This window comes from Microtus oregoni, unplaced genomic scaffold (genome assembly GCF_018167655.1).
Source record: "Microtus oregoni isolate MIOR12 unplaced genomic scaffold, Mior012 000009F_ref0000495, whole genome shotgun sequence".
NCBI classification, from domain to species: domain Eukaryota; kingdom Metazoa; phylum Chordata; class Mammalia; order Rodentia; family Cricetidae; genus Microtus; species Microtus oregoni.
Window position 1 is genome coordinate 34,101,117 of NW_024543068.1, and position 13,224 is coordinate 34,114,340.

The window sequence follows — 13,224 nt, forward strand, 5'->3', positions numbered from 1 at the left end:
TATCTGGACATAGTTCCAAACTCTCTCTTTGGTTGGACCTTATGTCTATTTTACATCAGCGCTGTGCTATGTTGATGACTATAGTATTTATATCAAGTAGGGTGATGGCTCCAGGTCTGAGAGATGCTGTATCCATTCATTAAGCATTTCAGCAGTTGATTCTTGAGGATGAAGGTGTTGGTATTTCATGTGAAGAGCATGCAGGTATTTCCTGGAGAAGAGGCCACTGGGGTCTCAATTATCCCTACTGTGGATGATAAGAGGAGCTGCTATCTGTCTTTTCTGTGCCTAGTCATCTCTTAACATCTCAGCATTTTAAAACAGCACGGCTTTTTTCTTGCTATGTCTGAAAACCAAAAAGCATGCAGTCAGCTTTTCATCAACAGTGTTTAAGTGTTTCATGGCAGGGTCTCTTAAAAGCTGCAGGGTTTTGCACCTAAAGCTGAGTCAGGAAGCCTCTCTTAAATGAGAGCGCTTGCCTCTAGCAAGCAGAGCCCACCAGAGAAAATGCTGCTATCAATAAGCCATGCTTTTCTTTCTAGAATTACTTCCCAAGCTCTCTCAGGCTTTATGTGGGTTCAGTTGCCCCACGTTGGGCACTATTCTGTAACACGTGGGTCTACTTGTTGGGGTTTCTGTACCATTCTGTAACAAAAAAAAAAAAAAAGTCATAATTTCCTGTGGTGTTGAGTTGAATGTTTTATGGTGGAAACACAAGCACCAAACACTTTTGACCAAGGAGTTGTAAGATGAGATACTGTCAAGGGCTAGGGATGCTGACTTCCTAGACTTACAGGAGATCATGAAACTTGCAGTTCTTAGTGATGCAGTAGCCTAGATCCTTACAAGGGTCTGCTTTATACATCTCAGTTTCATTTCTGTTTTTGTAATAGTAACATGACAAGTTTCTTAGAAAATAAATATTTTTAGCTTACAATTCCAGGTTACAGTCCATCAGTGCTGGCTTGTCACAGTGGAAGGAGCTTCACATAACTGGTCATACTGTATTCGTGGTCAAGAGCAGAGAGAAAAACGAATGCTTGCCTGCTTTTTTGCTCAGCCAACATTTTATACTTCTGTACAATCCACGAGTCCAAACCAGGGAACAATATGTCTCATTTTCATACTGGGTCTTCCTACCTCAATGAAGGTAGTCAAGGAAATTACCCACAGGCATACCCATGTGATCTAGACACTACCTGATTGAGCTACTTCATGATGACTCTAGCATATGTCAAGTTGACAATTAAAAACAACTACCACAGGGTCCCAGAACTTGAGGGTGACAATAAATAGCACCTTTGCTGCTCTTCCTCCTGTCTACTAAGATCATTTGTCAAATGCTCAGGATTATGGAAACCTCCAAATAGCAGCATAGGAAGACTTTGTATCCATGAAGAGGAAAGAGACCCAACCACTTCATGATAATGTTTTCCTTTCAGGATGTAGTTTTATTTGGAGAAAGAATTGTAAAGAATTTAACAAGTGGTTAGATGACTTCAGTATAGCCTTCCTTAATAAAATATGACTAATTTTCTTTTAAGAAGCAATCAATTGGTCCTGTACATCTTCTGGACAACACAAGACACAGAACAAAGAAATACAACCTAAGGAAAGAGGCACACATATGAAACCAAACCAACCAACACCTTGATCTTTAGCTGTTAGCCTGCAGAACAGTGAGGAAATCAATTTCTGCTGTTTAGACTCCCTGTCTTTGTTTAACATCTCCAGGAACCTGATAGCAGAGGGCACTCCTCCATTGTTACATCTGCAAAGCAGGGGCAAGGTGTTACTCTATTCTGGAAAATGCAGCAAGCTAGAAACCTTACAGTCATTTTACACATTTAGCTCCATTTCTTGTCAAAAACAAGTGTAATAAATAAAGTAAATATATTGAATAAAAATTCCACAAAACTGGTTAATAGACAAACTGTTTTACTGTGGGATTTCCTGTATTACTCCCATGTGAGGCTGCTTTTCATTTTAAATCTTATTTTTCCATTTATTTTACCTAAAATCACAGATAAATTTCTCAATTGCTTTGGCTTAGTTTTCACCAGTAAAATATGGAGAATTATGACTGTCTAACAGTGGCACTGTGAGAACAGTATTTATTATGAAGACTGTCTGATCACATACAGGCAATAACTGAAAATGACATATTTGGGGGAAATTCTCTTAGGTAGATTGAACCAAATAAACCAATTTATATGAGTAAAATGTTCAAATTAGCTTTTTTTAAAATTGTAATTAAGTATGAAATATTTGATGTATAAAATAAATCTACAGAATAGAAGATTTTAAATAACTGATTTATTTGTATTTTTAATAAATACACTAGTATTTATTATAGATAACTAATAATGCAATGAAAGTGTAGAAATTTAGTATAAAATGCTGGCCTAACATGCTAACCTTGTTAAAATCTATTTAAGTTTGAGATATTAATAAGCAAACATTAATATATGAAAATTAAATGGAAGAAATTAATTTTGATGAAGTTTTGAGCTCATCTGTTTTGACTCATGTATTTTCCAATGAATTCTGCCAGTTCCTAGGGTTTTTAACAACTGAACATAGTGATTAGATTTTATAGATAGAAAATTTGCTTAGTGCTGAAGCACACACAATGTACCTTTGCTGGAGGCATGGTTTTTATTTTTTAGAAAGCCCTGGTGTGGAATGTACTTTCAGTGATATAAAAATAAAAACAGCAGATAGGCAAGAGCCAGGCAACACTAAACAGTATTACTTTGCAAACACTCCCCTGAGATGTAACTAATCTGCTTCATTTAGCCTAGAAGAATCACACAATATTCTTCTCAGAACTATTTAACTAGCTCAAATTCAAATGAAAACACAGAGCAACAAAGAATAACTACAAAGAGAATTTCCCATCATCTGATATGGCCTGATGTTTAAATGTATTTCTGAAAAGCTAATGTATTACTGTGTTTAAGCCCATTGTAATGACATTTTTATTTATAATACATTAAAACTATGTCCTAATTAAATTTTGTTTACATTATTTTTAAACAAACAAAATTCTTGAAATGATATATTCCATAAATTTATATGTAATAATCACACTTTTTATACTTAGCTTTATTTGGATCTGAAAATAAAACAAATTAAAGACCATCTTTCCAGAGAAATCAGTCATTTACTGTAGAAATACAATAACAAGTCTATTATGAAACAAATTAGCACACCACTCAATTGTAGAACCATCTTCAGTTCTCCTCTAGTAGTTCCTTGATTTGTTGCTGTGATGAAACACTTGACCACGCATATTCAGAAAGGGAAAGTTTGTCTTGGCTCACAGTGGCAGCACATGGTCCATCATGACAGAGCAAATGCCAGCATTCAACTGACCTTTCCACTTATGCAGTTCAGGACCAGCCCAAGCAGTGGTGCTACTCACAGTTAAAATGGACCTTTCCACTTCAATTAAACCAATCTAAACAATCTCTCAAAGAACACAATCTCTCACAAACACCCTAAAGGACTAGGGACCAAATCAATTTGACAATCAACATAAACCATCACACCAGTAAAACTATTTATAGTGACTTTAATGGAACACTTGCAAAATATAGAATACAATTTCTTGTCCTTGTGTATACCATTGCATTGTATAACATTTTTGAAGTTTTTATTTTTTTTAATTTTATTTATTTTTTATTTTATTTTTTTATTGAAAAAAAATTTCCGCCTCCTCCCAGCCTCCCATTTCCCTCCCCCTCCTCCCACTCCTCTCCCCCTCTCCCCCACTCCTCTCCCCCTCCATCTCCAGTCCAAAGAGCAGTCAGGGTTCCCTGCTCTGTAGAAACTCCAAGGTCCTCCTGCCTCCATCCAGGTCTAGGAAGGTGATCATCCAAACTGGCTAGGCTCCCACAAAGCCAGAACATGAAGTAGGATCAAAACCCAGTGCCATTGTCCTTGGCTTCTCAGTAGCCCTCATTGTCCGCCATGTTCAGAGAGTCCGGTTTTATCCCATGCTTTTTCAGTCACAGTCCAGCTGGCCTTGGTGAGCTCCCAATAGATCAGCTCCACTGTCTCAGTGGGTGGGTGCACCCCTCTTGGTCCTGACTTCCTTGCTCATCTTCTCCCTCCTTCTGCTCTTCATTGGGACCTTGGGATCTCAGTCCAGTGCTCCAGTGTGGGTCTCTGTCCCTATCTCCATCCATCACCAGATGAAGGTTCTATGGTGATATGCAAGATATTCGTCAGTATTGCTATAGGATAGGGTCATTTCAGGTTCCCTATCCTCAGCTGTCCAAGGAACTAACTGGGGACATCGCCCTGGGCTCCTGGGAGCCCCTCTAGGTTCAAGTCTCTTGACAACCCTAAGATGGCTCCCTTAATTAAGAAATGTGCTTCCCTGCTTTCTTATCCACCCTTCCTTTATCCCAATCATCCCGTTTCCCCAAGTTCCCCCCATCCTCCCTTTCTCACTTTTCTCTCCCCATCTACCCTTACCCCCATCCCACCCCACCCCCAAGATTCCAATTTTTTTGCCCAGCAATCTTGTCTACTTCCCATATCCAGGAGGATAACTATATGTTTTTCTTTGGGTTCACCTTCTTATTTAGCTTCTTTAGGATCACAAATTATAGACTCAATGACCTTTATTTATGGCTAGAAACCAATTATGAGTGAGTACATCCCATGTTCATTTTTTTTGGGTCTGGGTTACCTTACTCAGGATAGTGTTTTCTATTTCCCTCCATTTGCATGCAAAATTTGAGAAGTCATTGATGTTTATCGCTGAGTGGTACTCTAATGTGTATATATTCTACACTTTCTTCATCCATTCTTCCATTGAAGGACATCTAGGTTGTTTCCAGGTTCTGGCTATTACAAATAATGCTGCTATGAACATAGTTGAACAAATGCCCTTATCATATAATCGGGCATCTCTTGGGTATATTCCCAAGAGTAGAATTTCTAGATCCTGAGGTAGGCTGGCATATACAGATTACCACTCAGATCATCACAAAATGATTTCTGCTAGTTTCCAAATTAACATTCAAATAACATACCAACATCAGTACAGTAGTTTTCTTAACTCGCATGATAATCAGCTCTTGGTATTACAATGCTTTCCACAATGCTTTCCTTCTCAAATGATATGATATGCAATGCCTTTATGGCTTTGATCAGCATCTTAACACTGTTTAAAATATTTTCTTTTTCATTAATTTGTATTTTTTCTACTCTAAAGTTATTATTGTGCATGCGAGGTTCTCTATCAATTTTCTAGTTTTAAATTATGAGTAGTTTATTTTGTGGGGAAAAATATGGTCTAAAAATTTTGCGCTTTGTACAGGAAATGCCTCTGCACAGGTTTGATGTGTGATAATTTCCTTCATTGTGACACAAAATATTGAAAACATAATGGATGTTTAAGGAGTAGATAATAGAATAAAATAATAGTAGGTGTATTGGTAAATTAAAAATATAGTCAGTACACCACATTAAAGTTATAATATATAGTACATTGCATAATACCATTAAAAAAAGAACCAATTATTCAAGGGAATTTTTAGATAAATCAATCCATGACATAGCTATATATATATATATATAATTTATAAGTTAGAAATAAAATATTATAAAATTTGCATACATTTTAAGTTATAGAACATTTCCTACCATTTTCTGTTAAATTGGATATTCATTTCAGATGTGAAAGTCATAAAAGCAATTAGATGATAAAAAGCAAGCAAATTAGACAAAATGTCACACCTCTTGTTTCGTTGACCCAGTGATTGGTGCATCATTTATACCATCCTGTACTTTCCTTGGTGTCACATTTATGAAACAGATGATGAATGTATATTAATCCGATGCACAAAGGTTGGCACAGAAAGGTCTAATATAGATGCCACATGCCATGTGGGGCACCATCTGCCAGCCCCCACATATTTACTTCTCAGAACGAGTTAGAAGAATTATCACCTTATGCTTATTCACCAAAATGTTTTCCTTTTGTCTTCGCTGTCTGAAAGCTAAGGGTGTTAAACAAGGAACCCATCTGTCAAGGCAGACCTAAACAAATAGAGATCTTACCCTCATCAGGATCTCCTTACATTTCCAAATATACACAAAGTGGAATGTCTTTCACATCCATGTGAGTTCTAGAGGAGTGAGAGTACTAAGTTCCTTTGGTCTCTAACAGACAGACACAGTCTACCGTACACACTAACGACTATTGAGATAATGAAACACCTCCTTGTTATTCACAGCAGCATAGTTATATATCCTATTCCACGAAGCCACGCTTTTAAAACCATAGAAACAAGTGTGTTTACCAAATGGCTCCCACAATAAGAACATCCTGTTAAAACCATTGTAAGAATATCCACAATAATGAGAGTATAAGTAGTTCACAGCACAGCTTCTTTAACTTCTCCAATATGAAAATCACTGGTTACTATTCCTCACAGAGGGGGCTCCCAGGTCTGTACCAACTTGACCTCTCCAAGTCCTGTACCAATGGAGTATGCTGTCTTCGGTAATAGGTTCCTACCTTCATGGTGTGGGAAGTCCTTCTGTATATGTGTTGCTTCTGTTGGTTAATGAATAAAGAAGCTTGCTTGGCCTGTGATAGGGCAGAACAGAGCTAGGTGGGAAAACTAAACTGAATGCTGAGAGAAAAAAGGCAGAGTCAGTGAGATGGCATGAAGTCACCAGTGGGGAAAGACATAAGCTGTCAGCTGGAACCTTGCCTGTAGACCATGAGCCTCATGGTAAAATATAAAATAATAGAAGTGGGTTAACCAAAGATATAAGAGCTAGCTAACAATACACTTAAGTGATTGGCCAAGTAGTGGTTTAAATAATATAGCTTCCTTGTGATTATTTTGAAAGTCTGGGCTGACAGGAAACGAACAAATAGCCTCCCCCAACACCTTCAATTTCTGGGAAGTAGCCAAGGGCAATGGCAATAGCTTTTATTGTTTTCTGGGCCTCTTAGAATATAAAAACAACAACTTGAAGGGAGATGTCTCTTGCCCCGCACTGGATTTCAGAGCAAAAATTATCAAATACAATGACAATGAAGCAAATGAGTCAAAAATATATAGAAAACTTGAACATATATGTATTTCATAAAACAGTGTCAAAATGCATGAAGCAAAATCTGACAGAAGTGAAAGAAGACACCATGAAGACTGCAGAGTGGCCATCCATCAGCACTTCAAATTCAAGGAGCTGAAAAGATTATAATACAATTATATATGAATATACATATATGTATGCAATAACAATCAATGAAAGAAGAGACTGAATTGAAGGAAAGTGGTGTGTAGGAAGATTTGGAGGGAGGAAAAGTAGGAAGAAATGCAAATATATTATAATCTTAAAAATAAGTATAAGTTAAAAATAAAGAATTCATAAAAGCTCATTACATTACCTATAAGCTCAATCTAATTTACATCTGAATAACAGCTCATCCAACAACATCAGATTTTATGTGCTCTGAGTTTTATGGTAATTTTTCCAAGATAAACTATAATTTGGGTCCAAAAAACACTAGGACAAATTATAAAGTTGCAGTAATATAAAATGAATTTTAAAGAATTGAAATTTCTCTATTGTGAAGTAAGACATATTTCTGATAAAGTGATAAGTACATAAAAATAATTGATACTGTTTAAAAGTTCTTTGTACTACAGGAACATGAAAAGGTAATTTATCAACTTGATAGACTCTTTCGTGAGTTGTGGGAAATGGGAAGATTTCAAGGGATGGTAACTAGAAGTAGATGAGGAGAAGTGACATAATTGTATTTCAATTTAAATTTTTTTTTAAATTAGAAAAATACTATTTTCAACTATAACCTAGATGCAAAGCAAATATTTTGGGACTCGTTCTATGCAATCAGTATAAATTAAAACCAAAACAATATAAAGTCATTTAAAGAGTAAAAATCATGAATCAGTCCTCCATAATAACACAGACAAAATGTTACACTAAATTGTTTGCAAATGGAATAATGCAACATGTGCAACCTGGAAACGCAAACCGGGACCCATGCTAAGTGTGCAAGGCTTGATCAGCATTAAAGTTTCTGACAACTACCTCATGAACAGGACAAAAAAAGAGAACAGAACAAGTAATCAGAGGGCCAAAACAACTGAGAACAAAACATTATTAAGCAAAATTCAAAACTTGTTCACAATGAAAACCTCATCATTTCATCAAGAACATCGATAAAATACTTATGACTAACACAATACTTGTGTAATATTGGGAATTTTTGTCTACATTTAATTTATGAAACAAGCATAAACCCAAACAACAATCTATAAACATTTGTCCTTATAACCACATATAAGTGTAGTCTTTACTTGTCATCTGTAAAACTTCTCTGCCTCAGATAAAGAACACTACAGAGACTTATAATCAATCAATACGCAGAGGTGTGGAGCCAAATCTCATGGGATGCATCTACAAAACAATCCCTCATCTCAAACCCAGGGAACTATGAAGAAAGGGAGGAAACACTGCAAGAGCCAAAGGATCACTTTGCTGTGAGATTGGGTCTCCTAGTAACATCACAAGATACACCTGTAAAGCCTCCACAACATGAATTTCTCACACATGAGGTGGATAAAGAGGACACCAACAGACAAGACAAACCCATGGAAAAAGTATACAAGGGCTCAGGGCTACACAAAAAACTACAGGCAATCAATTAAAGCTTGCAACATGATTGGTGGACCTCCCCAAGAAAAAGTGTACCAATTGGTTATAAAGTGCAAAGTGGCCATCCCTGAAAATAAGCATATAAGTAACATTATATTGACTGATTTAGTTAAATATTAGGGAATATATATATATACACACAAATACATATATGCATGAAATAATATTTGATGAAAAAGAGTCCATGTATTTAATGAAAGAAGGGAGTAGTATATGGGAGAGTTTAGAGTGAGAAAGACAAAGACAGAAATGTTGTAAAATATAATCTCAAAAATAAACATTTAATGGGTTCAAGAACGAACAAATGAATGAATTTTTTAAAAAAGGACAAAGCATATATGTTCCTTTTCAGTACTCCCATTTAGCATCTTATTGGAAGCCCTGGTCAGTTGAATAATGCAAGAAAATAGCATAAGTTTTCTCTCCCCATCTCCCCTTACCCACATCCCATCCCACCCCCAAGATCCCAATTTTCTCCCCGGCAATTTTGTCTACTTCCCTTAGCCAAGAGGATAACTATATGTTTTTCCTTGGGTTCACCTTCTTACTTAGCGTCCTTAGATTCACCTATTGTAGACTCTGTGACCCTTATTTATGGCTAGAAACCAATTATGAGTGAGTACATCCTATGTTCATCTTTTTGGGTCTCGGATACCTCACTCAGGATAGTGTTTTCTATTTCCATCCATTTGCATGCAAAATTCGAGAAGTCATTGTTTTTTACCGCAGCGTAGTCTCTAATGTGTATATATTCCATACTTTCTTCATCCATTCTTCCATTGAAGGGCATCTAGGTTGTTTCCAGGTTCTGGCTATTACAAATAATACTGCTATGAACATAGTTGAACAAATGCTTTTGTCATATGATAGGGCATCTCTTGGGTATATTCCCAAGAGTGGTATTGCTGGGTCCAGAGGTAGGTTGATCCCAAATTTCCTGAGAAACCGAAACACTGACTTCCACAGTGGTCGCACAAGATTGCATTCCCACCAGCAATGGATGAGGGTACCCCTTCCTACAGGAGGATTGGGATAAAGGAAGGTTGGACAGGGGAGCACGGAACCACAATTCTTAGTTAAGGGAGCCACTTTAGAGTTGGCAAGAGACCTGACCCTAGAGGGGCTCCTAGTGCCCAAGCTGAGGTCCCCAGTTAGTTCCTGGGGCAGCTGAGGATAGGGAACCTGAAATGACCCTATCCTAGAGCAATAATGACGAATATCTTGCATATCATCATAGAACCTTCATCTGGTGATGGATGGAGATAGAGACAGAGACCCACACTGGAGCACTGGACTGAGCTCCCAAGGTCCCAATGAGGAGCAGGAGGGAGAACATGAGCAAAGAAGTCGGGACCACGAGGGGTGCACCCACCCACTGAGACGGTGGAGCTGATCTATTGGGAGCTCACCAAGGCCAGCTGGACTGTGACTGAAAAAGCATGGGATAAAACCGGACTCTCTGAGCATGGCGAACAATGAGGGCTGATGAGACGCAAAGGACAATGGCACGGGGTTTTGATCCTGCTTAATGTGCTGGCTTTGTGGGAGCCTAGCCAGTTTGGATGTTCACCTTCCTAGATATGGACAGAGGGGGGAGGTCCTAGGTCTTACCACAGGGCAGAAAACCCTGACTGCTCTTTGGACTGGAGAGGGAGGGGGAAAGGAGTGGGGGGAGGAGGAGAAGGGTGGGAGGAGGGAGAAAAGGGCGGGAGGAGGGGGAGGGAAATGGGAGGCTGGGAGGAGGTGAAAACTTGTTTTTTTTTTCTTTTTCTCCTTTTCTCAATAAAAAAAAAGAAAAAAAATTGTTACTGCCAAAAAAATAAAGAAAATAGCATAAGTATAAAAGGAAGAAAATAAATAAATTTTCTGTAGATGACATTATTTTCTGTGCAGAAATCTCCAATAAATAAAGAACCGAAAAATTCCTTAGAAGTAATACCTATACATGTGTGACTACAACTTTCAAGGTCAAAATTTGAAAATTCATTTTGGTCTTATGAAATAAATGTTCTTGAAAATATTTTTCTCTATTTTCAGGAGAGCTTGATTGACAAAAAAAAAAACAGTGGTAATAGAGAGGAAATGAAAATGGAAGATGGAGGCCCAAATTTGTAAGCTAGTAATTTGTACTGTGAACACACATAGATATGCAAGCACAACACCACAATGATGGCTTCCAGTTATAGAAGAATCTGGTTTGAAGCAGAACTAGATGCTACTATGTCCTGCAACACTATTTGAGAGCTCTCCAGATGAGCTAGAATCATTCCAGTTCTGTTAAATGATTCTCAGAAGTTCAGTCCATCTTCAGTACTCAATACACATTTTGTCATCTGGATTAATTAATTCCATTTGTCATGGAAAATATCATAAGATGAAACCTATGTCTACCATGTTTAGCTAGACTCTGAGAAATGTTCTTATTTTTTTAAATGTTTGATACAAATTATGTGCAGATTAATGCAAATCATGAGCTGCACAATGATGTCAACTTATTCTTACCTGTGAGTAAATTTACTTTCTATAGAATCAGAAAGTCCATCTTTCGTCTTTAAACTTCACCTATGAGAACAAGCTTTATGAATGCTGTTTTTTGGCTTCAGGATGATTTTGAAGGAACATGTATCCTTTTTTAAGTCTTATAGGCTTCACTGTTAATTGGAATGATAACACACGATTTAGCATGTAGAGAAATGTTGAAGGATTTGGTGACCATGGTAATAGAATGAAGCTTGTGTGTGACTGTCTTATTAAAGGCAGCCTTCGGCCATACAATAAATCAGGACAGTAATTAGATGTCAAAAAATAATCCTTAAAGGAAATGTAATGTTTTTGTGTGAATGTTATAATTTTCTAAAACCATTTAGATACAAGAGGTTTTTTTTTTTAATGTTTCTGCTCCTCTTGTGGGAAAACTAATTAACCAATGCAAAGTACTTATGATCCCTTCAGATAATTAACTGCTGGTGTCTGTTGAGCATCAATCAACACTATTACATGTAATTATACAACAGACAAAAAAAAAAGGATCACGGTCCCCAAAGGTTCACCCTTCCCAGTGGACTCTCCTGTAACATCCTGAAGTAGACACCAAAAAGGTGTTTACAGTATGCAGGACACTGTTAGCTCTGAGATCCCACAGAGCCCTTAAGCATGCCACAGGTAGCCTGGGCTGTTGATAACAGACTTACAAACAGATGGTCAAAGACAGGCTTCCTGGGATCCATTCATGAAAGTTATAGTTCTGGATATTGGGAGTTTGATGGTTGTTATTGTTATAATGGCTGTTGTTTTCCCCTAAACTAAATTTCGGGATTATCTGGAAGAGACTTCCTTTTATTAAAAAATAATCATATCTAGCAAAACAAATGTGCCTCAAAGATATACAAAAGTAGCAATAATTTTAAATATATGACACTTGTTCACAGGACAGTTGATAAGATTTATTCACATTTCCAACTCCCTCACAACCTAAGAGATTATAAACATGAATCCATTCCTCAGCTGCGGTTTTAAACTCAAAAGCAAGGTATACAGATGTCATTAAGCTGCAGCACAGGCTCTACAAAGGTTATTCCAGTTTAAATTTAAATGTAGAAAAAATTAGGGAAACAAACACCTGAGCTTCTCCTTGTGAGTTTCTGGACATACATAGAACATTTCCAGGATGCCAGGATCAGCTCTCTAGTCTGCACCATTTGCATGTACAACATTCCTTTACGTTTTATGATATCCTAAAAGTGTAACTTTTTATTCTCATGAACTAGAATTCTTTGTGTTTTTCTTCTTCATTTATTGTGATTTTTTAATTTTATTTGTTATGTGCATGTATGTGTGCACCTATGTGCATAAAAGTGTGTGTACATACACATATGAGTCTATATGTGTGTAGGCGTGTGTGCAAGTATATATAATGTGCAGGTATATGTGCATCTGTGAATATATGTTCATGTGTATGTGTGTATATGTATCCAAACTTGTGAAGATCAGAAGATAACTCTGAGAGAGTTGGCTCTCTCTACAGTTTGGTTCAAGTATGAACCTCAGTTTTTCAGACTTCTGTGGCACGATCTTTTACAAGCTGAGGTATCTCTACAGCCCTCACATTTTTTTTATTAATAGCATTTGCATTTTGTGTCTCTAACATGGAAAAAATTGTAAGTGTCTTAGTCCATCCAGCAATAACTGAGTCTGCCTGCGTATATTTTGAGTAACCATGCGGAAGAGCACACTGAAGTAAGAATTTCCTTTCATAGTAAAGTAACTTCAAAATTAAGATTAATGGGTTTGAGGGGAAATGTTTAAATTAATTAGGGACTGCAGAGATAACTCAGAGATTAAGAACCCTGGTTGTCCTTCCAGAGCACCTGGATTTAATTCAAAGCACCCACATGGTAGCAATCATTAACTCCAGTCCCAGAGAATTCGATGCCCATATCTGGCCTTCACGGACAGCAGGAATGCAAATGATCAGAGACATACGTGCAGACAAAACACATAAATAAA